General features: G+C 46.7%; 1 protein-coding gene across 14 annotated transcripts in view; it reads right to left on the bottom strand.

Annotated features, from left to right (window-relative positions):
- Nbdy (negative regulator of P-body association) overlaps positions 1-25,267 on the bottom strand; it is an 82,413-nt gene that overhangs the window by 45,089 nt on the left and 12,057 nt on the right. For 4 of the 14 annotated variants that reach the window (XR_009227275.1, XR_009227271.1, XR_009227274.1 and 1 more), the window contains exons 3-4: positions 3,965-4,143; positions 2,700-2,784 (exon numbers count right to left, since the gene is read on the bottom strand). The gene's annotated coding sequence lies outside the window, so the exon portion shown is untranslated. Of the gene's footprint in view, positions 1-2,699; positions 2,785-3,809; positions 4,144-9,584; positions 9,629-25,267 lie in introns of those variants that run through there. The other 10 variants (XR_009227277.1, XR_009227279.1, XR_009227272.1 and 7 more) reach the window with 4 other exon arrangements.

The raw sequence follows: 25,267 nt of genomic DNA, 5'->3' as shown, positions 1-25,267 counted from the left end.
TCCTCAGCTTTTCTCTAAGCAAGTGCAGTAGGAGACCTTATGATTACTACAGAGAAGGACAAGATCCACAGTAGGTGAGGGGTGACAGGACAGTAGATGGAGGTGGCTCCTGTTCTCAGGTGCATTTGCTGCTGGCTTTTTGGGGGGTGGATGGGGGGTACTGGGGATTACTCAACCACTGAGCCACATCCCCAGCCCTATTTTGTATTTTATTTAGAGACAGGATCTCACCAAGTTGCTTAGTGCCTCGCTGTTGCTGAGGCTGCTTTGAACTCACAATCCACCTGCCTCAGCCTCCCGAGCCACTGGGTTTACAAGTGTGCACCACCGTACCTGGCTGCTGCTGGATTTTTGTTTCTTCTCCCCATATTTAATGTTGCCCTACTTTAAGCAACATCTTAGAGTAGAAGCATGAACCAAAGTTTGAAGGACCCACAGGATACTACAGGATGCTGGGATGTTCTGATAAGTTATATTATTTTGCCTAGAGTTCAGTGTGTTCTTACTGTAGCCTATACTTCCAGGAAGAGAAGAGACTTACAGCATATTGGAGAATGATGCACCAGGCCTACTGCTTTCCAGGCACTGAGTGTTGAGTGGAGCTTAAGAAACTCACAAAGTGACCAAGAATTGACTTAACCCTTCAACTGGGTCTATCTTTCTCTGTGCACACACATACACATACACATACACACACACACACACAGGCATACTTGCACAAACACACTCCCTCCTACCCATTCCCACTCTGCTATCTATCACCTCCACTTCTTAATTTCCAGGGTGAATAATTGGGAGTCCCTAGTGCTCAGGTAGAGAGGGAGAGATCTATGCACGGGGATACTCATAGGCCCTAGTCTCCCCACTTTCATAGAAGGCACTGTGCTTCTTGCTCTAACTTCCCACTTCTACCCCCCCACACAACCTCCACCCCACCCTAAGGGATAAAGCACAGAGGGGACCTAGAATCACAGAGCATGATACAGACACCTGCTCCTAATGGGACTGAAGCCTGCCATCCTGGCTATCCATGCCTGCACCTTGGGGCACCTAGGGAACATGTAAGAATGTGTTATATTAACAAACAAAATTATGAAACCCACCACAGGGGACACAACCACCTGAGGCACAGAGGAGTGCCTGGGGTCCTATCAGGGAGGTATCCTGAGGGCAGAGGGAATCTCTTCTAACCACCCTGACCTGAGAGGTTTTGTGGCATGTTGTAATCACTTCCACACCCCTTCCTGGACTTAACAGCTTTGGCCCTAGATCCCTGTTCCTTTGGTTACAGGGAGTTTCTACCCAGGGAGAAGTGAAGTGCATACGAAAGAAAAGGAGGCCCAGGTTCCTGTACAGGTGGGACATGTAGCTTCCTAAGGGAATGTAAATGCTCACACCCCCAACACACACACACACACACACACACACACACATCCCCCAACCACCCTGGCACCTCCAGGAGCCAGTGGAGGACATTTGGAAAATACATGGAAAAAAGGGACCCCTACCAAGGGGTAAATCCAGAGGGAAGGAAGAAGGGTACAGCCTTGTTAAGCCCCAAATGGGCCAAACTGCAGGACATCAGCAACCCTGATGAAGAGGGGGGTGGCAAAGGGGGGGGGGGGTGCTGTGTCTGGTGCTTTTCAAGCCACGAATGGAGGAGAGGAGCCACGATGGGAAGTAAGGTAAGTAGTTACTGTCATTTGTAGAACCACGGTTCCATCTAACAGAAATGGTTTCTGAAAAGCCCAGGCACAAGGGACACTTACCTTGTGCCAGCAGCCTGGCACCAAGTTGGTGTGAGATGGGAATGTGAGAGCAAGGACGGTCTGGGAAGGCTAGACTTAGGCCTAGCAAAGTCTATCTGACCAGGGGTCCAAAATATAGGGAGAAGACTGCATGCCCTCGGGACCCTACCCAGGGAAAGCAACAGGTCCAGGAGCCCTGGGACCCTGCAGGCAGCTGTGCTGCACCAACCAGCCCAGGGGGCGGAACTTCCCGCAGCGCCATTTTAGGGAGGGCCCAGGAGAAGCCGCTGGCTGCTGACTGAGCTCAGGTCTGGCCTCGGGGTCTGGGGTCTGTTTGAGGAGTTGCAGATGCCCCTGCCTGGGGTAGCCGTGATGCTGAGGCCCCTTTCCTCGTCGGGAAGACAGCAGCCTGTGGCAGCCATGGCGGGCCGCCTACTGCCAGACTGTGTACCCTGGTGGAGGAGCCAGGGTTCCCTTAGACCTCGGAAGGAGCTCTAGACAAGTGCCAGCCAGGGCTTAATCGTCCACCTTCACTCTGGATGACTGTGGAGTGACGGCGGTGGCTATATTAGTACCTTGGCTTTTGCCCACTGCTGGGCTCTAATCACCAGAAACATATTCCGCTTGACGGCGGTATGACTCCATGAATCTCAAATATAACGCTATCCTTGTCCCTCCCACGCTACCCCGCCCTTTGTGTCTTAAAAAAAAAAAAAGCCTAAAACCTAGGAACAGAAATAGTCATCAAGAAATGGGCCAACAAGCCCCATCCTGAACCTCCAGTTTCAGACTATCTGCTGACCATGAACCAGAGAGGTGGAGACCCTGCAGGAATTATTTTCCAGCAGCTTGGCAGCCACTTGCATTTCCCCCTTTCTTGGGAAGAGAGTATTTGGTTTAACTCCTGCTATTGCAAGAAGGAAAAGGGCAGGGACACATCCTGGGACTCACTGTGACTCCACTCCAGGATCAAATGGTAGGCTGGCTCCCACATTGCCAGATGTTTGTCTTGGTGTCCTGGGCAAAGGGCAGATAGCTGATTATCAAAGAAAAGGAAATGGGTAGATTTCGCTTCCCATCAACCAGTTGCTAACACCTCCAGGGGATAGGAAGGATCATATTTCCCAACAGGAGCAATTACCCCCTGAGTATCTCTTTTGGGGCAGTGCACTGAAAAGAGAGGGTGGGGGTCTATAAGAAGACAAGACTCCCCCACTCCTGGGGGCACAAGCTCTGGGTCCTGGCTTCTTTCCAGAGAAGTCTTCTGTTCTCTCTCTTAAATAAAACTTGCTTTCTATGCTTGCCTCCTCATTTCTCAGGTTTTTAATCTTCAAGGGGGGGGGGGCAACACTACTGGACAACAGTGCTACCTGGCTTATGGTTTTGCCGCAGCTCTGCAACTCTGGATTTTTTTCACCAAGACCTGGGGCTTAAGGGGTGTCCACACCTCCTTGGGCTAGCCCAGCCAAAGCATCCATAAAAGACCACTGCAAACCTCTAGGTACAGGATGAGAGATAGGAGTTACCCTGGGAGCAGGCAGCTAGCAACTTACTCCAGTCTGACTCCTGTAAAGTTGGCCTGACTTTCACCAGGGGACCTGCATTAGGCTAGGGAACTAGGCTAGGGAACTAGGGAACAGAGGCTAATGAAGAGGATTCTTTGTGTCCTTACTACATGTGGGAGAGGTTGGGGGTGGGCTGTTTACCCAGGACTACAGAGTAAGCCCCCCTTTCACACCTTCTCCTCAGGCCTGGGTGATAACTTCATTTGTACTAGGAAAACAGAGTAGCTCCATAAATGACATATGTTAGAAATAATGAGGTACCATAAGAAAACAAACACATGATCAAAAGTGGGTAGATCAGGCAAAGTGATTTCTGCAGAATGGTGCGCTCTCAAAGGGAATCCTACAAGCAAGCACACCTGGGTGGGCAGTCCACTAACATTTATCCCCAATCAGGTACTGCCTCTCAATCCTGATAGGAAGAATTCAAAGGTACAATCTATTTGATTAGCTAATAATAGAATTAGGGCAGACAAAAGGGAAGTCTACAATTGAATCCAATTAAGGCTAAATAGTACATTTGGAAAATGAACCACCAGACTATTTCTCACAAATCCCGTTTTTCTTTTTATACCTTTTGGTTTCATTTTCATTGCACCAAAAGTATTGTCATCTATCCTGGACATAAACTTTTAGAGTTGGAAATCACACCTGGTAATAAGTTTTCCCCTTTTTAGCAGTTCAGATAGCCATCCCAGTGATCAGGAGCACTTGGTAAGGTCCTTTCCAGCTTGATTGCAGACTATCTCTTCTCCAGGTCTTGATTAAAATCAAGTTGTCAACTCCATGTATATATGATATGTCAAAATACACTCTACAGTCATGTATATCTAAAAAGAACAAATAAAAAAATAAATATTAAAAAAATCAAGTCGCCAGGATGGAAGTGAGGAACTGCAAATTTGAGAAAGGAAGTCTGAGAAGCAGTTTATAATAATCATAGGAGGTTAGGAAGACTTTCTTAAACTGAGTCAGAATAAACACATCCAGGGCTGAGGATGTGGCTCAAGTGGTAGTGCGCTCGCCTGGCATGCGTGCGACCTGGGTTCGATCCTCAGCACCACATACAAACAAAGATGTTATTTCTGCCGAAAACTAAAAAATAAATAAATATTTAAAAAAAAAAGAATAAACACATCCATCAGGCATTCCTGTATTTAAAAAAAAAAAAAAAACTTTCTTTATGTCTTCCAGGTTTACTTACTCTTGGGAGGTCTGACATAAATGTACATCTCCAGTTACATTAAAAGAATTATTGCCCTTTTTTTAATATTTGTTCTTAAGTTTTAGGTGGATACAATATCTTTATTTTACATTTATGTAGTGCTGAGGATGGAACCCAGTGCCTCGTCCATGCTAGGCGAGCACTCTACCATTGAACCACAAACCCAGCCTCATGCCCTTTCTTTTAAATATCCATGTAGGACTGTAATTTTGGTTATATTATCCTACCACGTATTTAAAATCAAATTGGTCAAAACAGACCTTGTTCCTATCTACTGTTAAGAGTCAGCTAAGATTTCTTAGAGATCAATCTCGGGAATGTGTGCAAAGCCTCTTGATTTCTTTTGTCTTCTTCTACCAGCTGTGCCATCTGCTAGGATGGATCAGAGTCCTACTGACCATGTGTGACTTCCCCTGGAAGGATTAGAGACATTTCCCTATCCAATTACCCTCCTTTTTGCAGAATGTGCACTGGTTGGCTTCCTGTTCTCTAGGGTCCTCTCCTTCTCTCTGATCCACAGATTGGGTGACTCACCAGAGTTGCAGGGCCCAGAGAGGGCCCATCATTCTCTGGGTCCTGACTGACCTTAGAGGGCAAGGCCCAAATTGTTGGCTGCTTTTTCCTTGGCCCTAGTTTTTGTTTCAGTCTTAATGTTGGAGTCCTATTTGTGATGACTTATTTCAAAATATACTTTAAATATATACTTTTAAAATATACTTTTTGGGCTGGGGATGTGGCTCAAGCGGTAGCACGCTCGACTTGGCATGCGTGCGGCCCGGGTTCGATTCTCAGCACCACATACGAACGGAGATGTTGTGTCCGCCGAAAACTAAAAAATAAATATTAAAAAAAAATCCTCTCTTTAAAATAAATAAATAAAATAAAATATACTTTTTAAAAACACTAACAGGAAAAAGTTATAAAGTTCTACAAGGAAAATACAAAATGAAATTAACAAAAACATTCAGTTTATATAATAGCTTTGAACAAAGAAACATAATTTTATTTATTTATTTTTTAAAATATTTTTTTGTTATTGATGGACCTTTATTTTATTTATTTGTATGTGGTAATGAGACTTAACCCTGGTGCCTCACACATGTGAGGCAAGCGCTCTTCCACTGAGCTACAACCCCAGCCCAAGAAACACAATTTTATAATAACACTAATATAGATCTTTGGTATCTATTTTGCCTCCACAAATATCCATAAATTTCTCAACTCAATTACATGAGATGAAATGCATTCTGCTGTAGTGTATAACTAATTAGAACAAATTTAAAAAATTACTTAGACCCCTTACAAATTTTACTTTTAAAAAATCTCTTACAGGTCTGGAGATATAGCTCAGTTGACAAGAGTGCTTGCCTTGCCTGCACAAGGCCCTGGGTTCTGATCCCCAGCACCACAAAGACAAACAAACAAACAAAAAAAATCTCTTATAATGTTATAGTCTTTTATAATTTACAAAAACCTTTATGTAGCTTTGCATTATATCTCCAGGTTATTTTGAGATCATAGTAATGTTACAATAAAAATCCATCTTTTGAACCCAACTTTAAATAAGCTTAAATTTGGCCTACTTTAGAGCCATCCTAACATTGAGTAGTGTGAGAGGGGAACTTATCTCAAGTAAGATGGGGCTCTTGACACAATAAAGATTATATCTGAAACATGGATCAAACAAAAACTAGAGCTTTTATCTTTCTTTTTGTGAAAAAATTTTAAAAGTGGCAAAATGTTTTCATGTTCCATATTGTTAACCTTTAAATTAATTAGGCTCTCCTTTTTGCCCTCCAAAAATACATTTAAATTTTCATCCCAGTGTAAAGAGAAACACAAAATTTTATATATCACTTATTGATGACAGGTCATTTTTATCCAATTACAAAATATTAAATAACATAAATAAGTCCCCAATTGAATTTGTTATTTCTATATATGGCTGAAAGAGATTACTGATATAAACAGTTTTAGTTTGGAGAACACCAGTGTAACAGTGGTCCACTTTATGCTTTGTCCCTTGCAGCTCTGTCACTGCAACTTATTTTCAAAACATTTTTCTTTCTCTTTCTCTCTCCCTGCTCCTCCCTAATCTCTCCCCCTCTCTAATCTCAAGGGAAACAGGATTACCTTTCTTCCCCATTTTAGGCAGATTTATCTGTCCTTGAGTACAGACCCACCTTTAGAACAAAGTAATCCAGACTTTGGGGATGGTAAGAGAAGATCTCAGAAATGACTAATTCCCAAATTAATTACAAATCAATCAATTAATTAATTAATAATATTAATTAATTAATAATATTAATTAATTGATTAATTCCCAATTAAGTGAATTACAACTCCAACAGAGAACACATAGAATGTAGCCTTTGAATCATCTCTGTAAAAGCTCGGGGTCCCACTGGGCATGGAAGGCTGAGGCAGGAGTATCATAAGTTTAAAGCTAGCCTCAGCAAAAGTGAGGCGCTAAGCAACTCAGTAAGACCCTCTCTCTAAATCAAATTCAAAAGGGCTGGAGATGTGGGTCAGCGGTGAGTGCCCCTGAGTTCAATCCCTAGTACCACAAAAAAAAAAAAAAATCCCCCTTTTCCTGCTGATGGGCAGAATCACAGCCTCTGGATAGGAGTCCTCTGTGTTTCTCCTTTGCTTGCAAAGCAATAAAACTTCCTTTTCTTTTTTCTCAAAACTATGTTCTCATTCTTGGATTGGCATCAGGGACAAGTGACAAGCTTTCAATAATACTATCACAGATTTTCACAGTATGACCCAGACATGAAAAAGGACTATGCAGTTGGTAACATTAGAAGTAGAATCTGCCAGCCATGGTGGACACAGAAATCAAAGGTTCAGGTGGCTATTCTTCCTTCATAGGGCAGATTTACTCCCATTATCATTGTTATGGGAAACAGACCAGTTTAGATGCAGCAAGCAGCATTCACTCAAAGAGAAGAACTCCAAACTTTATTTTATACTGGCAGGCCCAGAGAACAAACTCCAAATTCTGAGCCCTGATCCACAGTTTCTCACAACATTTATAGTTTATTTGGTGTCATCTTAGACCTGTCCTATCATTTTTGTTGTTGTTGTTGTTTGTTTGTTTAAATTCCTAACCTAAGTGACTGAAGACCTTGTGTGGGATCTCTAACATAAAGCATGCTTACAGAAACAGATAAGAAGAAAAGTCTCTTTTTACAGGCTTCTGTTAAATCTCTAACCTTCCAGAGGAGTGTTTATATTTCAAGTATGTAGTCAGACTCCTAGAGATGGTTATTTACAATCCAAAAGGCAGGTTTGCTGAAGAAAGGAGACAGACAGGGAGGGGAACTAACCCTTTCCCTAGGGATAACACTCTTGTAATTTCATTTTACAACTGGGTCTAGCTTTGCCATCTCATCACCACTGTTTATTTCCTTGGTCAAATTTCATATTAAAGGAAAAGATTTGTACATATGGGCTCTTTCTGTAAGAGTGGTCCACTTCACCTTTTGAACATAGCACTTCCTGCTTATTTTAAAAGGGACAAGATTTTTCTTTTTCTCTTCTCCCTTCCCCCCTCCCTAACCTGGAGGCCTAACGGATTGCTAAGGTAACCTGTCCCAGGAATTGTCCCTCCTTGCCAGGGAGCTGTTTTAAAAATTGTTAATTAATGCCTCCTGGGCTGCTGCAGGGAACAAGATTACCTTGAGGTATCTGTCCTCCACAGGAAGGAGATGTCAGATTAACAAGTAAATTTCAACACACCATCTGGACATCTGGAACACCCCCCAACCCCCACCTTCTCACCCCCCCCCCCATATCACACCCCTCACTCCACCCCCCACCTGGAATGTAGCCTTTGGATAGCTTCTTTAAAAGTACTCTGTTTTCCCTGATGGTCAGAACCACAGCCTCTGAGACTGGAGTCCCCTGTGTTTCTCCTTTGCTAGCAAAGCAATAAATCTTTTTTTTCCTTTTTCTCAAAACCATGTCTTCATTATTAAATTGACATGAATTGACATCAGCAGGGACAAGGTGATGAACCCAGCCTAATTCCACCTTAAGATTGGGAGCCATCTCATCACAAAGTCATGAAAAGTTAATTTCTGTTTTACTATAAATTACTGAAATTTCTAAATTTGTATGGAATTCCTGCCCGTGCCTTGAACTCACCCATGCCTGGCTTTCCCTGCCCAGATAACAACCCTGTCTAATACCTTAGTGGTTCCTCATAAATCCTGGCTCCCCCTGACCCTCTCTGAAACTTCAGTGGCACCTCATAAATTCTGATGTTGGGATCTAAATTCCCTACCTTGAAATGTTAAGCCATGTAGATCATTAACCTACTATCTGCCTTTGTATTATGCTTTTCAAAATGATGTTATCTGTAAGTTCTCCAGTCCCTTTGCAACTTTTTGTGCTATAAAACTATGCTCCTAGAGAGCTGGGGTACTGTTCTCTAGCCCAGGGATTTTGGGAGTGACAGTGCTGGGCACAATTACAAGCTTGCTTTAATTTGATTTAAAATTGGAGTCGGTGGTCTTTGTGTCTTGGTTTAACACAAGAACTGAGCTTTCAGTAACAATTACATTGTTCTTAACCATCCCTAGCCCTAGAATTTTTATTCCCCATTTTTAGTAGTTCCCTATAATTGAATTTTCCCTTGTATATTTAATTCCCCCCCCACACACACACACACCCTGTATTCAATCCCTGTTTTGGGGGATTTCTTGCACACACTGGGGCTTTACCATATGTCCTACCCCCCCTTTTGGGGGATTTATTGCATATCTTAGGTCCCTGTATGCTCAATCTCATTAATAGGGATTTCTTACATACCCCATCCAGTTTTCCTAACCCTCGTGAAGCAAGAATTAAAGACAGGCAGTTAGTGTAGATAGGTAATTGGGTCAGATGGAGGCTGAACCTGTTGCTAAGGTAACCTGTCCCAGGAATTGTCCCTCCATGCCAGGGAGTTTTTGTAAAAATTGTTAATTAATGCCTCCTGGGCTGCTGCCTGCCTCAATCACTCCATTTGGCCCTTCCCCCTGCCCACCTGCTTCTCACCTTTTGGCCATCCTACTGGCATCCCCTGGGCCTGGTCAGGTACACTAGGAGAGAGATAAGGGGGAAGAGAGCAGAACAAATAAAACCTAAAATGTATAAAAGGGGCAGGATGTTCCCACTTCTTAGGATACCAGGACACCAGCTATGGCCCCCTTCTCCCTCCTGAGAGAAGTCTGTGTTGCTATTTTTAAAATAAAACCTGCTTTCTACACTTGCCTTGGTGTACTTCTCCAAAGTTCAAACTTCAACATTTGAGGAAGCAGAACTCATCACTGATAACCAGTGGTATCACTGGGATGGCCCAACCAGCCAAAGTAGTACTTCTTCCTCAAGCCAGAGAATAGATTTTCCTACCTCGGTCTGTGCATAGTGTTTCCCTGGTTGCCTTGGTACCTGCCTGGGCCCTTTGCCTGCATTTAGGATCTACGTTCAATCCTCTTTGGATTTTGGGTCCTTTCATCAGCTTCAAGGACCGCAGTTTCCTCCCCCTCCCTGCAAGGCCACTAAAACAAGTCAATAGGACATGTCTCCTCTGAGGGGGAGGGTCCCTGTGACCCCTAAGTGACATGGAGCCCCACAATGGGCACCAAAATTGTTAGATACAATGAGGTGAAGCAAGAAATCCAACACATGCTCCAAAATAGGTGGGCAAAGCAAACCTTTACTTCTGCAGAAGGATGTGCTCCCAAAGGGAATCCTGTGAGCAAGCATACCTGGGTGGGCAGTCCTCCAACATTTATCCCTAAAGAGGGGTACACAGGGGTATAATCTATGTGATTAACTAATATTAGAATTAAGATGGGCAAAAGGGAAGTGTTGTAATTGAATCCAATTATGGCTGAAGATTAACCACCTGACTTTCTATTTCTCACACAAGTTGTTAAGGTTGGAGCAGAGAATGGTAACCTGACCTTTTCTCAGAAAACTAATGAGATGGATGTGTATGTCTATTCCTGGGGGTGGGATATAGGTATACAAGAGCAGGAGATGATCTACATCTTAGGCTTCAGTACTCCAGTGTGTGTTTGGGTATGTGCACCACTGCAGATGCTCAAGTCTATAGGAGCATGATTGTGTGGGGGTATATCCGGGGATGTGTGTGTCTAGGTGCCTGCCTGTGTGAATGGGAGTGTTCCTGGACACGGCAGAGGTGGAGTTACTTTGAAGAGAGAGACATTTGTGCCCTTTTCCACAGACCAGATGCCAGAAGATAAGAATAATTCTTCCTAACCATAAAACCTGTAAAAATGATTAAGAATCCAACTAGAACCAGTCAGCATGGGCCAAGGTAACACAGAGTTGGCATGGCAATGAGAACTTGAAAGTCTGCCATCCTGCTGTCAGTCAAGTCAATAGGTAGACCTAGGTGGGAATTTCTGGGATCCCCAATAAAACTGAAATGCAGGAGAGGCACATTGTCCCTCTTCTCTCTGAGAGAACCCACCAACCCTCTCCTTTAAGAGTATCCCTTTTGAGGGGCTGGGGTTGTGACTCAGTGGTAGAGCACTTGCCTAGCATGTGTGAGGCACTGGGTTCAATCCTCAGCACCACATATAAGTAAATAAAAAATAAAGGTACATCCACAACTAAAATATATATATATATATATATATATATATATATATATATATATATATATGGAGTATCCCTTTTTCCTTTCCCTACCCCTTCAATAAACTTATCCTTGTTACTCTGAGCATCATGTCTAAAATCTTCTGACTTGGTAACAAGAATTGGGATTTGAAGAGGGGGTCTTCACATTGCCTCAGTTTCGCAGAAGTCCCGGCTCTGTAACACCACCTTCTCCCAAGTCCCTATCCTAAGGTTCCTATCAGAACCCAATCTCCACAAAGCAACAATTGGAAAACCAGAAGTGATAGGAAGGGAAAGCCAAGGGGAGAAATAGGTGGAAAATAAAGGGAGAATTGTAGTGAAGCAGAAGGTAGGAGAGTAAACCTGAATACCTTTAGTCTCAAGTGGACAAGTGTCCCATGGAGTTGCATCCCCTGTCCTCATAAGGGAAGAGCACCACCAGCCACAACTGCATTGTTAGCCCCCATGGGGCTACAATGTAAAGCTTGTTCAGACACAGGCCTCTTGTGCAATTATGCTGCTGCCTCCTCTTTGCAGTCCCCCAGGCTGAAGTGGGAAAATACCTCCAATTCTCACTTAATTTCCAGGGAGAATAATCAGTAGGCCCCAAAGCTGGGTTTCTGAGGGGAGATGTCTATGTAATGGGAATAACGCATAGACCTTCTGCCCCACAGCATCTCTAAATTGCACATGGCTTCCCGCATCCAACCTCTCACCTCCCCTCCTCCACATCCTACACCCTGCCCGAAAGGATAAAACACAGAGGGGTCCTAGAACCACTGAGTGTGATATAGGTACCTGCTTCTGGTGCCTGAATCCTTCTAGCCTGGCTATTAATGTCTGTATCCAGAGATACCATAATTCTAACAATAAGCCAATGCATTGTCCTGAACACACCAATGGCCTTACATGTAGAACCACCTGTGAAACCCATTTCAGGGGGCCCAACCATCTGGAGCACAGAGGAGTACAGTGGGGTCCTGTGACAGGGTAACCAGAGGCAGAGGGAGTCCCACCTCATCTCCCTGTCTGCCAAGTTCTGTGATAAGGTGTAACTATTTCAGCAGCCTTTCTTGTATCTGATAGCTTTGAATCCAGTGGGTCACCCCTTGGCCACAAGAGAGTTAGACCAGAGACAAAATGAAGTTTACACAAAAAGAAGGGTCAGGTTACTGTTCAGAGGGACATACACCTTCCAGAGGAATGTGTGTATCCATTCTGCCTGCCTCCCATAGCCCCAGAGAACCTATGGAGGGGCATTTGAAGAATGCTCACAGGACACATCAGCACAGCAAAAGGGGTATTGGGTAACACACTAAGACAGGAAGTCTATTTCCATAGGGACCCAATGGGTGAATCCAAAAGAAAGGAGAGCCTGATTTGCCTCCAAAACTGGCCAAGAGGACTTTCATGCCCTATGTTTGGTATTTATCACTCCACAAAGGTAGAGAAATGAATGTAAGGGGGCAGGGAAAGGGGTGACTGTCATTTGTGGAACCACAATGCCATCTAGCAGAAACAGTTTCTGAAAACCCCAGGCAGAGGGACACTTGCACCAGTAGTCAGGTGTCCAGGGTGGTGTGCAATGGGGATGTGAGACCAAGGACTGGAGTCAGCATACTCTGGCCAAGCAAGGGCTCAAAAGAACAGGGGGAAGCCTGCCTGCCCTGGGGACCCTACCAGACAAAACAGCCCTCCAGGGGCCCTAGGACCCTCCAGGCAGTAGAGCTGCACCAACCAGCACTGGGGGCGGAGCTGCCTGTGGCGCCATTTTAGGACGGGCCCAGGAGAAGCCACTGGCCACTGACTGAGCTGAGTTCTGGCCTTGCGGTCTGGGGTCTTAGGTCAAGAGTTGCAGGTGCTCCTGCCTGAGGTCAGCACACGCTGAGGCCAGGAGGCCCCTTTCCTCGCCGGGAAGATAGCAGTCTGTGGCAGCTATGGAGGGCCGCCCACTGTCAGCCTTTTCTTCCTCCCTGCTCCCTGGTGGAGGAGTCAGGGTGTCCCTTGTGCTTGGAATGAGCTGGGGCAAGTGCCAGCCAGGGCGTAACCGTCCACCTTGGTTCGCGGTGGCCATGGGTTGATGGCAAGTGGCGGTGGTGGATCGCGGCCCTGATTCCTGCACGGAGCTCGGCTGGACTGGGCCCTGGTGCCCAATCGGCTCCACTCATCAGAAACTCATTCCACTTGATGGCGGTAGAGCACTACACTTCTCAAAGTTGATGCCACCTGCCTCTTCCCTCCACTCTCCCCCCGCCCTTTGCTTCTTAAAAAAAAAGCAGTCTAAAACCTCGGAATGAAAAGGACAAAACAAGAAAGACTCACTGTACCCCAACCTGGATCTGCAAACCTACTAGAGCAACTGACCAAGAACCAAGGAGATGCAGAAGCTACAGAAATCCTGAGCCAGCAGTCAGGCAGCCCTGTTTTCCCCCCTTTCTTGGGACCTCTCCATTTGCCTTAACTCCTGTGCTTGCAAGAAGGAAAAGGGAAGTTACACATTCTGGGGTTCACTGTGACTCCACTCCAGGATTCAAATGCTTGCTGGCTTCCAGCAGTACCAGGTGCAGGTCAGTGCTGACTGGCTCTTAGTTTTCCCCAGTGGTAACATCTCACAAAATTGCAGTTCAATATCACAGTTAAGCTACTGACATTAAAGTAGTGGAGCCCATCTGTAATCCCAGTGGCTGCTGAGGCTGAGACAGGAGGCCCCAAGCAACTTACTGAGACCCTGTCTCCAAATAAAATGTAAAAAAAGGGGGGAGGGGTGCTGGGTATGTGGCTCACTGGTTAAGCACCCCTGTATACAATACCCTGTACCAAAAAGAAAAAAAAAAAGAATTGACATTAATAAAACCAAGATATAAAATAAAGAACATCACCACAGAGATCCCACCAATTGCCTTTATTTATTTATTTATTTGATGATGGTGGTGGTGGTTGTGGTTGTGGTACCGGGGATTAAACTCAGGGGCACTCAACCACTGAGCCACATCCCCAGCTCTATTTTCTATTTTTCTGGCTCATATTTTTAACAAAACCCTGTTTTTTTCTTTGTTTGTTTTTGTTGTTGTTGTTGTTGTTGTTGTTTTTTCACCAAGACTTGGAAATTGAGGTATTGACCACTCTGTCTTAGGGTGGTCCAGCCAATGCAACCAGGAAAGGCCAAGTACAACCTACAGCCACAAGTTGGGAGGCAGGAGCTTCCATGGGAGGAGTATCTAGCAATTCACCCCAGTCTGACTGGACAGGCTGGCCTGGCTTTCACTAGAATTCACTATGGGACCAGCAGAAGAGGCCCTCTCAAGAGAGAACTCCCTCCGTCTCTACAGCCATTAGGAGCAGTTGGAGGGTAGCTGGTTAAGCAGGACTACTGAGTACACTTCCCTTTCACTCCAGCTCCTTGAGCCTAGGTGTAGTAAGAGGAGGCCAGAGTTGTCCCATGAGTTACATTGTTGCCAAGACTTGGTGCACAAAATGGTAGCTTGACCATTTTTCAGATACCAGCTGGGTCATGGGAGTGTATGGGAGTGAGTGTGTGTGTGTGTGTGTGTGTGTGTCTAGGCGACCCAGGCCCTGGGTTTCTGGGCTCCTGGGCAACTTTGGGTATGTGTGCCAGTGGGGACAGTCGAGTCTATGGGAGGGTAAGTCCATATGTGAGCAAGTTTGTCCATGTGTGTCTGTGTCTGTATGGGCCTGCCTAGCAGAATGTAGGAAAATGGCAGTTCATGTGGAAAATGGCAGACACCCCATGCAGGTACAAACTGAATTCCTTACTGTTATATGCATAGGATTGGACTGGAGGCAAAGGCCACAGTGCACCCCCTGAAGTGGTGAGTCCTGGCCAGACTTTGCAACTTTCTCCAGCTTCCACAAGAAGACTTGCAAGGAGAGCAAAGCCTTGAGGTCTTCGCTGGCAGGGTGTCCAGGGTCCTCTATCATTCACATGTAACATATGGGCGGATATTTTTTTTTTTTTTTTTTTTTTTTTGGTAAGACAAGAGAGATGTCTCTTATATCCTTCAACCCTGCTCAATTTCAAGACAAGGTGGAGTGTACCACACGGGCTAGCATGGTGCATCCCTCCATATCCAACAAGCCTTTTTCCACTGAACACTGGTCTGGGCCTGGCTAGCAATAAAACACATCACCTACAATGCTGTTGTCCATGAGATGTCCCATGAGTGTGCATGTAGGAACTTTGCAAAGACACAGTGGGAACCATGAGCTGGTTAAGTCATCAGCACATTCCACCTGCCCAGTAGACCAAAGAGTGACCCTCTTCACTGCACCTGCATCTTCCACAGGGCAAGGACATGGTTATATTCAGGAAAACAAGAGGGCATGAAGTGGGGATAAACTGGACACAAGGGGTACAAGATCCTCCTGGAGGGTAATCAAGGGGAGATAGAATGGGGAGGCCCCTCCCTCTCCCATTCCACAAGGGTCATCGTAATTTCCACAGAAGGAATTCAATTCTCTATCCGGATCCTTTCTCCCATGGCCTCTTCCTGCCGGAACCCAATCTCTACAAAGCAACAATTGGAAAATCAGAAGTGACACAAAGGAAAAGCCTGGGGAGGAACAGGTGAAAAATGGAGAATAGTAATGAAGCAGAAGGCAGGAGAATGACCTGGAATACCTTGAGTCATAAGTGGACAGGTGGTACTCCTAGGGGCATCCAGTGGCTTCCCAGTTGAACTTTGTCCATACAAGGGCCTGTTGTACTATGATGATGGTACTTCCTTATTGAAGTTTTCCAGGCTGAAGTGGAAAAGGCAGCCAGTGGCAAGGGAGGGTACAACAGATGCAACAGGTACACAGAATGTCTGGCCCACCGAGCCTTGCTTGTGGATCACATGTGAGTGCACAGACGTGCACATCTCTACTTAAACAGGGATGCGTGTAACTGAGGCCATACACAAACTTGACTGTGCCCAAGGGTGAGAAGTGAGTGCAGCTCAATGTGAAACAAAGACCTGGGACCCTGAGAGGGGATATCCCATCACTGGTAATCATGGTTAGTGCATTTCTCTCTCTCCAGCTTTTCTCTAAGCAGGTGTGAGAGGCAGCCTTCTGATTACTACAGAACAGGACAAGGTCCACAGTAGTTGAGAGCTGACAGAACCTTGTATAAATGTGGCTGCTGTTCTCAGGCGTGTTTGCTGTGGGCTTTTTGGTTCTTTTCCTATATATAAATGTTGCTATAGTTCCAGCAGCATCCTACAGTAGAAGCATGGACAAAAAATTGAATACATGGTCTGGGGATGTGGCTCAAGCAGTAGTGCGCTCGCCTGCAATGCGTGCGGCCCAGGTTCGATCCCCAGCACCACATACAAACAAAGATGTTGTGTCCACCGAAAAACTGAAAATAAATATTAAAATTCTCTCTCTCTCTCTCTCTCTCTCTCTCTCTCTCTCTCTCTCTCTCTCTTTACAAAAAAAAAAAAAATTGAATACACACTTGGAAGTGTTTGCAGGATATGCTGGGCACTCTGATGTTTTGGGATGTCAAGCTTACTTTGTTGAGAGATCACTACTTTCCCACTGTGACTTACACTTCCAGGAAGAGAGCAGATACTTGGCACAGTGGGGAATGATGAACATTGAAGTTAGTTGAAGAAACTCAGGACAAGGTGACCAGGGTCTGTTATTCAAACCAGCCCTTCATTCAGTTCCTATGCTTGAGCTGGCCCGTCTACACGAAAATCGTTGAACTGGTCGTCTAACTTCTCTACAGAAACACACAAGTACACAGAGGTACACAGGCACACTTGCACAAAGATAACTCACTCTATTCCCACCCTCTTGCCACTTTCACTTCTCACTTAATTTACATGTTGAATAATCAGCAGTCCTCACATCTCAGGTTCAAAGGGGAGAGGACTGTTTGTGGGGGTAATTCACAGGCCTCCTGCCTACCACACTTTCACTTGAGGTACCCTGTTCCCTGTATCCAGCCTCCTATTTCCCCTTTTTACAACTTGCATCCCACCCCAGAGTTACATCACTGAGTAATCCTAGAACCTAGAAAGTGAGTAAAGGAAAGGCCTCCTAACCTCTGCCCTACCAGGTTTTGCCACATGGTGTGACCATTTCAGCAGTCCTTGGATCTGAAAGTTTTGTTCCCAGACCCATAGCCCCCTTGGCCGCAAGGGAGTTTACTACTCAAGGACAACTGAAGTGCACACGAATGGGAGGACCAGGTTCCTGTGCAGGAAGGACATGCAGCTTTCCTGGGGAATGTGTGTGTCCCCTCACCCTGACCTCTACATCCTGCAGAACCTGGGGGTGGTGGGGGGAGGTGATGCATACAGGCAGGAGAGAGCAGAAGAGTTAGTTGGGGCAGGGGTGATACATATGGGGTAGATGGTCAAGTGTTCATAGGTACCCTTACTAAAAGGTGAATTCAGAGAGAGGAAGAAGGGGAGAGCCTCCTTTGCCCATAAAGTGGATTCAACAGGCAAGCAGCCTGAATGAAAATGACTTTACAAAAGGAATGAGAAGAAGCCTAGATGGGGGCAGGGAAAGGAGTAACTGTCATTTGTGGAACCACAGTGCCATCTAGCGGAAACAGTTTCTGAAAACCCCAGGCAGAAGGGATGCTTGATCCAGTAGTCAGGTGGCCTGGGTGGTGTGCAATGGGGTTGTGGGACTGGAGTGAGTGTACTCCAGCCAAGGACAATCTCCCCACCAGGGGTCCAAAGCACAGGGGGAAGCCTGCCTGCCCTCGGGACCTTACCCAGGGGCCTTAGGACCCTGCAAGCAGTAGAGCAGCACCAACCAGCACAGGGGGCGGAGCTGCCTGTGGCGCCATTTTAGGACGGGCCCAGGAGAAGCCGCTGGCCACTGACTGAGCTGAGTTCTGGCCTTGCGGTCTGGGGTCTTAGGTCAAGAGTTGCAGGTGCTCCTGCCTGAGGTCAGCACACGCTGAGGCCAGGAGGCCCCTTTCCTCGCCGGGAAGATAGCAGTCTGCGGCAGCTATGGAGGGCCGCCCACTGTCAGCCTTTTCTTCCTCCCTGCTCCCTGGTGGAGGAGTCAGGGTGTCCCTTGTGCTTGGAATGAGCTGGGGCAAGTGCCAGCCAGGGCGTAACCGTCCACCTTGGTTCGCGGTGGCCATGGGTTGATGGCAAGTGGCGGTGGTGGATCGCGGCCCTGATTCCTGCACGGAGCTCGGCTGGACTGGGCCCTGGTGCCCAATCGGCTCCACTCATCAGAAACTCATTCCACTTGATGGCGGTAGAGCACTACACTTCTCAAAGTTGATGCCACCTGCCTCTTCCCTCCACTCTCCCCCCGCCCTTTGCTTCTTAAAAAAAAAGCAGTCTAAAACCTCGGAATGAAAAGGACAAAACAAGAAAGACTCACTGTACCCCAACCTGGATCTGCAAACCTACTAGAGCAACTGACCAAGAACCAAGGAGATGCAGAAGCTACAGAAATCCTGAGCCAGCAGTCAGGCAGCCCTGTTTTCCCCCCTTTCTTGGGACCTCTCCATTTGCCTTAACTCCTGTGCTTGCAAGAAGGAAAAGGGAAGTTACACATTCTGGGGTTCACTGTGACTCCACTCCAGGATTCAAATGCTTGCTGGCTTCCAGCAGTACCAGGTGCAGGTCAGTGCTGACTGGCTCTTAGTTTTCCCCAGTGGTAACATCTCACAAAATTGCAGTTCAATATCACAGTTAAGCTACTGACATTAAAGTAGTGGAGCCCATCTGTAATCCCAGTGGCTGCTGAGGCTGAGACAGGAGGCCCCAAGCAACTTACTGAGACCCTGTCTCCAAATAAAATGTAAAAAAAAAAAAGGGGGGGGGCTGGGTATGTGGCTCCCTGGTTAAGCACCCCTGTATACAGTACCCTGTACCAAAAAGAAAAAAAAAAGAATTGACATTAATAAAACCAAGATATAAAATAAAGAACATCACCACAGAGATCCCACCAATTGCCTTTATTTATTTTTTGATGTCGGTGGTGGTGGTGGTGGTTGGGGTACTGGGGATTAAACTCAGGGGCACTCAACCACTGAGCCACATCCCCAGCTCTATTTTCTATTTTTCTGGCTCATATTTTTAATAAAACCCTATTTTGTTTTTTTTCACCAAGACTTGGAAATTGAGGTATTGACCACTCTGTCTTAAGGTGGTCCAGCCAATGCAACCAGGAAAGGCCAAGTACAACCTGCAGCCACAGGTTGGGAGGCAGGAGCTTCCATGGGAGGAGTATCTAGCAATTTACCCCAGTCTGACTGGACAGGCTGGCCAGGCTTTCACTAGAATTCACTATGGGACCAGCAGAAGAGGCCCTCTCAAGAGAGAACCCCCTCTGTCTCTACAGCCATTAGGAACAGTTGGAGGGTAGCTGGTTAAGCAGGACTACTGAGTACACTTCCCTTTCACTCCAGCTCCTTGAGCCTAGGTGTAGTAAGAGGAGGCCAGAGTTGTCCCATGAGTTACATTGTTGCCAAGACTTGGTGCACAAAATGGTAGCTTGACCATTTTTCAGATACCAGCTGGGTCATGGGAGTGTATGGGAGTGTGTGTGTGTGTGTGTGTCTAGGCGACCCAGGCCCTGGGTTTCTGGGCTCCTGGGCAACTTTGGGTACGTGTGCCAGTGGGGACAGTCGAGACTATGGGAGGGTAAGTCCATATGTGAGCAAGTTTGTCCATGTGTGTCTGTGTCTGTATGGGCCTGCCTAGCAGAATGTAGGAAAATGGCAGTTCATGTGGAAAATGGCAGACACCCCATGCAGGTACAAACTGAATTCCTTACTGTTATATGCATAGGATTGGACTGGAGGCAAAGGCCACAGTGCACCCCCTGAAGTGGTGAGTCCTGGCCAGACTTTGCAACTTTCTCCAGCTTCCACAAGAAGACTTGCAAGGAGAGCAAAGCCTTGAGGTCTTTGCTGGCAGGGTGTCCAGGGGTCCTTTATCATTCACATGTAACATGGGCGGATTTTTCTTTGCAAGACAAGAGGATGCCTCTTGTATCCTTCAACCCTGCTCAATTTCAAGACAAGGTGGAGTGTCCTACATGTGCTAGCATGGTGCATCCCTCCATATCCAACAAGCCTTTTTCCACTGAACACTGGTATGGGCCTGGCTAGCAATAAAACACATCACCTACAATGCTGTTGTCCATGAGATGTCCCATGAGTGTGCATGTAGGAACTTTGCAAAGACACAGTGGGAACCATTAGCTGGCTAAGTCATCAGCACATTCCAGCTGCCCAATAGACCAAAGAGTGACCCTCTTCACTGCACCTACATCTTCCACAGGGCAAGGACATGGTTATACTCAGGAATACAAGAGGGCATGAAGTGGGGATAAACTGGACACAAGGGGTATAAGATCCTCCTGGAGGGTAATCAAGGGGAAATAGAATGGGGAGGCCCCTCTCTCCCCCATTCCACAAGGGTCATCATAATTTCCACAGAAGGAATTCAATTCTCTATCCGGATCCTTTCTCCCATGGCCTCTTCCTGCCAGAACCCAACCTCTGCAAAGCAAGAATTGGAAAATCAGAAGTGACAGGAAGGAAAGCCTGGGGAGGAACAGGTGGAGAATGGAGAATAGTAGTGAAGGATAAGGCAGAGGAATGACCTGGAATACCTTGAGTCATAAGTGGACAGGTGGTACTCTTAGGGGCTTGCAGTGGCTTCACAGGTGAAGAAAGCCACTAGCCAGGGCTGAGTAGTCAGCCCTGAGTTCGCCAGGGTATGAACCTTGTCCAGATAGAGACCTGTTGTCCCATGATGTTGTTGTCTACATATTCCCCAAAACTGAAGTAGAAAACAAGCAGTCAGTGGCAAGTAAGGGAGGCAATAGAAGGAACAGACAAGTCAAGTGGTCCATTGGTGAATATCCTATGATTGAGTATGGGAGCATGGGTACATGGACCTGCTCTCCTCAGCTTAAACGTGCATGCATAAAGAGAGGACATAGACATGGTTAGCTGTCCCCAAGGGTGAGAAGTAAGTGCAGCTCAATGTGAAACAAAGACCTGTGACCCTGAGAGGGGGTATCCCATCACTGGTGTGTTTAGGTTCCTGCATTTCTCTCCCCAGCTTTTCTCTAAGCAGGTATGAGAGGCAGCCTTCTGATTATTATAGAACAGGACAAGGTCCGCAGTAGTTGAGAGCTGACAGAACCTTGTTTAAATGTGGCTGCTGTTTCAGATGTGTTTGCTGCTGGCTTTTTGGTTCTTTTCCTATATATAAATGTTGCTATAGTTCCAGCAGCATCTTAGAGTAGAAGCATGGACAAAAATTTGAATACACACTTGGAAGTGTTTGCAGGATACTCCGGGCACTCTAATGTTCTGGGATGTCTAGCTTACTTTGTTAGGATCACTGCCTTCCCTCTGTGGTCTACACCTCTTAGAATAGAGCAGATATTTGGCATGCTGGGGAATGATGCACCAGGCACACTGATCTTCAGGAACTGAGCATTGATGTTAGTTGAAGGAACTCTCAGAACAAGATGATCAGGGCCTGTCATTCAAACCAGCCCTTCATACATGTCCTACTGCTTGAGCTGGCCTATCTATATGAAAATCTTTGAACTAGTGGTCTGACTTCTCCACACACACACACACACAGAGGCATACAGGCATACTTGCATAAACACACCCACCTACTCCCATCCCTACTCCATTATCTACCACCTTCTCTTTTCATTTAATTTACAGGGTGAATAATCACCAGGCCCCAGGTTCAAAGAGGAGAGGTCTGTGTAATGGGGATAACTCACAGGCCTCTAGAACACCACCACTTCTAAAGACACAGGGCTTCTTGTATCTAGCCTACCACCCTACCTCTTCCACCACCTACATCTTACCCCAAAGATAAATCAGAGTAGATCTAGAACCACTGAGCACAAATCAAGTATCTGCTCCTGGTGTGGAATTGAAGCAGGCCAGCATGGCTACCCATGCCTGTGTCCAGGGATGCTTTTATCCCAGCCAGTTGAAGAATGCATTGTACTGAGCATACCGGTAGCCTTCCATGAAGTGCCACCCATCCCAGGAGTCCAACCTCCCCAGGAGTACAAAGGAGTGACTGGGATCCTATGAGGGAGGTGAATTGAGGCACAGGGAGAGTGTCCCTTCTGACCTTCTTGTCCCATCAGGTTCCCTGGCATGGTGTATTAATTCTTGGCAGCCCTTCTTGCACCTGACAGCCTTGGCCTAAGACTCAGGGTCCCTGGACCAAAATGAGTTTCCTACCCAGAAGGGAAGTGCAACACAAACAAGATGCTCTGGTTCCTGTACAGGAGGGACATGCAGCTTCCTAGGGGAATGTGTAGGTCTATTTTCTCTTACCTCCACATCCTGCAGAACCAGTGGAAGGGGTTTGGTGCATGCAGGTAGGACAGATCAGGCCAATGGAAGAGGTGTTTGGCCATGCACACAAACTCCACCAAGACTACATACCAAGCTAGTGGTGAATCCAAAGTTAACAAAGAGGAAAGGCTGATTTACTCCCAAAATAGCCTAGAGTGACAGGCCGAAAGCCTGGCTGAAAGTGACCTTAGTCCCATGTTTGGTGTTTTTCAGGCTACAAAGGTAGAAAGATGAAGGTAAGGTGGGGTGTGGAAAGGTGAGACTTAGTTGTGTTAATACAGTACCATTTCTTGGAAATAGTTTCTGAAAAGCCCAGACACAAAGGACACTTGCCTTGTGCCAACAGCCTGGCACCTAAATGGTGTGGATAGGGCATGTTAGAGCAAGGACGGGAGCGAGCATACTCTGGTCAAGCAAGGGTCTCCCCACCAGGGGTCCAAAACAGGGGGAAGCCTGCCTGCCCTCAGGGCTGTAGCCAGGAAAAGCAGCAGGTCCAGGGGCCCTGGGACCCTGCAGGCAGCAGCGCTGCACCAACCAGCCCAGGGGGCGGAGCTTCCTGCAGCGCCATTTTAGGGCAGGTCCAGGAGAAGCTGCTGGCTGCTGTGCGAGCTTGAGTCAGGCCGTGGGCTCTGGCGTCTGAGGAGTTGCAGATGCCCCTGCACTGACTTCAGGAGGCCCCTTTCCTTGCTGGGTACACAGCAACCTGGAGGTTTTGGGGACCCCGTAGTTTACGCTAAGCTGTCCCTGACCACTGCCTGTAGCAGCCATGGTGGGCCTTCCACTGCCAGCCTTTTCTTCCTGTGTGTTCCCTGGCAGAGGAGCCAGGGCGCCCTTACTCCTGGGAATGAGCACAGGGCAAGTTCGCCCTCGGTGGAGGTGGGTCAGCTCTTGGTCTCCTGCGTGTTGCTGGTGTCCACCCAGCTTTAGTGTTCCTGGTAGCTCCACTTTCCAGAAACACATTCCGCTTGATGGCAGTATGGCTCCACAAATTTCAAATATTATGCTCCCCCGCCCTTTCCATCTCAAAAAAAAAAAAAAAAAAAAAAAAAGGTAATCTAAAACCCCGGGGAAGGAGAAAGAAAAAACTGGCCACCAAGCACTCCCACCCATTCCCCAAAATCAGAACCCAAACCAACTCACCACAAACCAGAGGCTGGAGACACTGCAGGAATGCCTGTTCCAGCAGCTTCCCCCACCCCTGGCCCCACCCACCTTTCCGTCTTCCTTAAATCCTGTGCTTGCAAGAAGGAAAAGAGAATTAACATATCCTGGGGCTCACTGTGACTCCACTCCAGGATTCAAATGCTAGGCCGGCTCCCACAGTGCCAAGTTCTGGTCACAGTGCTGCCTGGCTCAAGGTTTCCCTACCGCTCTGGATTCCTTGATAAGGTCTGAAGGCAACTTGAGCTGGCTAGGCCAATGCAGGCAGGAAAGGCCACTGCAACCTGAAGCCACAGGTTGTGAGGGAGGAACTTCCTTAGGATGAGGAAACTAACAACTGAATCAGTCTGACTGGGCAGGCTGACCTGAGCTGGAGATGGTCACATCAAAGGAACAGGGCCTCAGCAGAGGACTCCTCACGGTCCTTACTGGAGGTGGGGGGGAGTGCTGTTTAACTTTTTACCTTTCCCACCCATTCTTTAGGCCTAGTTGATAACTTCCTTTTTTCATTTGTAAGAAGAGACCAAGAGTTGCCACATGGTAGCCCAGGGTTCAACTAGAGAATGGTGGCCTGACCTTTTCTCAGACACCAAATGGGTGATGGGAGTGTGTGTCTAGATATATAAGCAGGGAGAAGGGGTGTTGCAGGCCATGCCCCAGTGTGTCTTTAGGTGTGTGTGCCAGTAGGGATGGTTTAGTTTGTGGGAGGGGAAACCCATGTGCGTACAGGTGTATCTGTGGGTGGGTGTCTGGGAGCGTTCATGTGGAAATGACAAAGTTCATGAGGAAATGGCAGAGACAGTATGCAGGTACACACAATTTCAAACTGTTGTGTGCACAGGATTGGAAGACAAGAAAAGGTTACAGGGCACACCTGGCAGGAATTTGAAAGCCTTCAGGTCTTTTGCTGGTAGTATGTCCAGGGACCTTCTACATTTGCAAGTAACATGGATGAATTTTTTGTAGTGTCCCCATCATGCTAGCATAGTGCATTTTCCCAAAAGAAACAAGCAGAGAAAGGATACTTGCTTTCTTCAACAGAATAGGAGCCATGAACTGGCTAACAATAGGAAGTGAGAGGCAAAGCAAAAAGGAGAGTGTATGCCAGGAGGAGGAGGAGGACTAGGAGAATATATATCCTCACTCCACTTGGGCTGTTTTCAAGGATCTAGTGCAGGAATCCTTCACAGGGTGGTAACCAACACTTGGAGTTGCAGGGCAACACAAGCAGCCTCCTTCTCAGAGAAAGAACACACCACCCACAAAGCTCTTGTTGATGGGATGCCCCCCAGAGTGTGCCTGTAGGACCTAGCCATAAGAAAGGGAGATTGTGAACCATGATCCTGCTATTATGTGCACACTTCCAATTATGAAAAAAGATATCCACATTCCCATGTACAACCACTGTGGTAAAAATTCAAAAATGGCCAGGTGTGGTGGCTTACACCTATAATCCCAATGGGAGGCTGAGACAGGAGGATCACAAGTTCAAACCCAGCCTTAGCAACGGTGAGGCACTAAACAACTCACTGAGAACCTGTCTCTAAATAAAATACAAAATAGGGCTGGGGATGTGACTCAGTGGTCA

Source organism: Marmota monax, unplaced genomic scaffold, assembly GCF_021218885.2.
Source record: "Marmota monax isolate L192 unplaced genomic scaffold, Marmota_monax_Labrador192_F-V1.1 WCK01_AAM20220418_F8-fsc00354, whole genome shotgun sequence".
Lineage (NCBI taxonomy): Eukaryota > Metazoa > Chordata > Mammalia > Rodentia > Sciuridae > Marmota > Marmota monax.
This window is presented reverse-complemented; position numbering and strand designations above follow the sequence as displayed.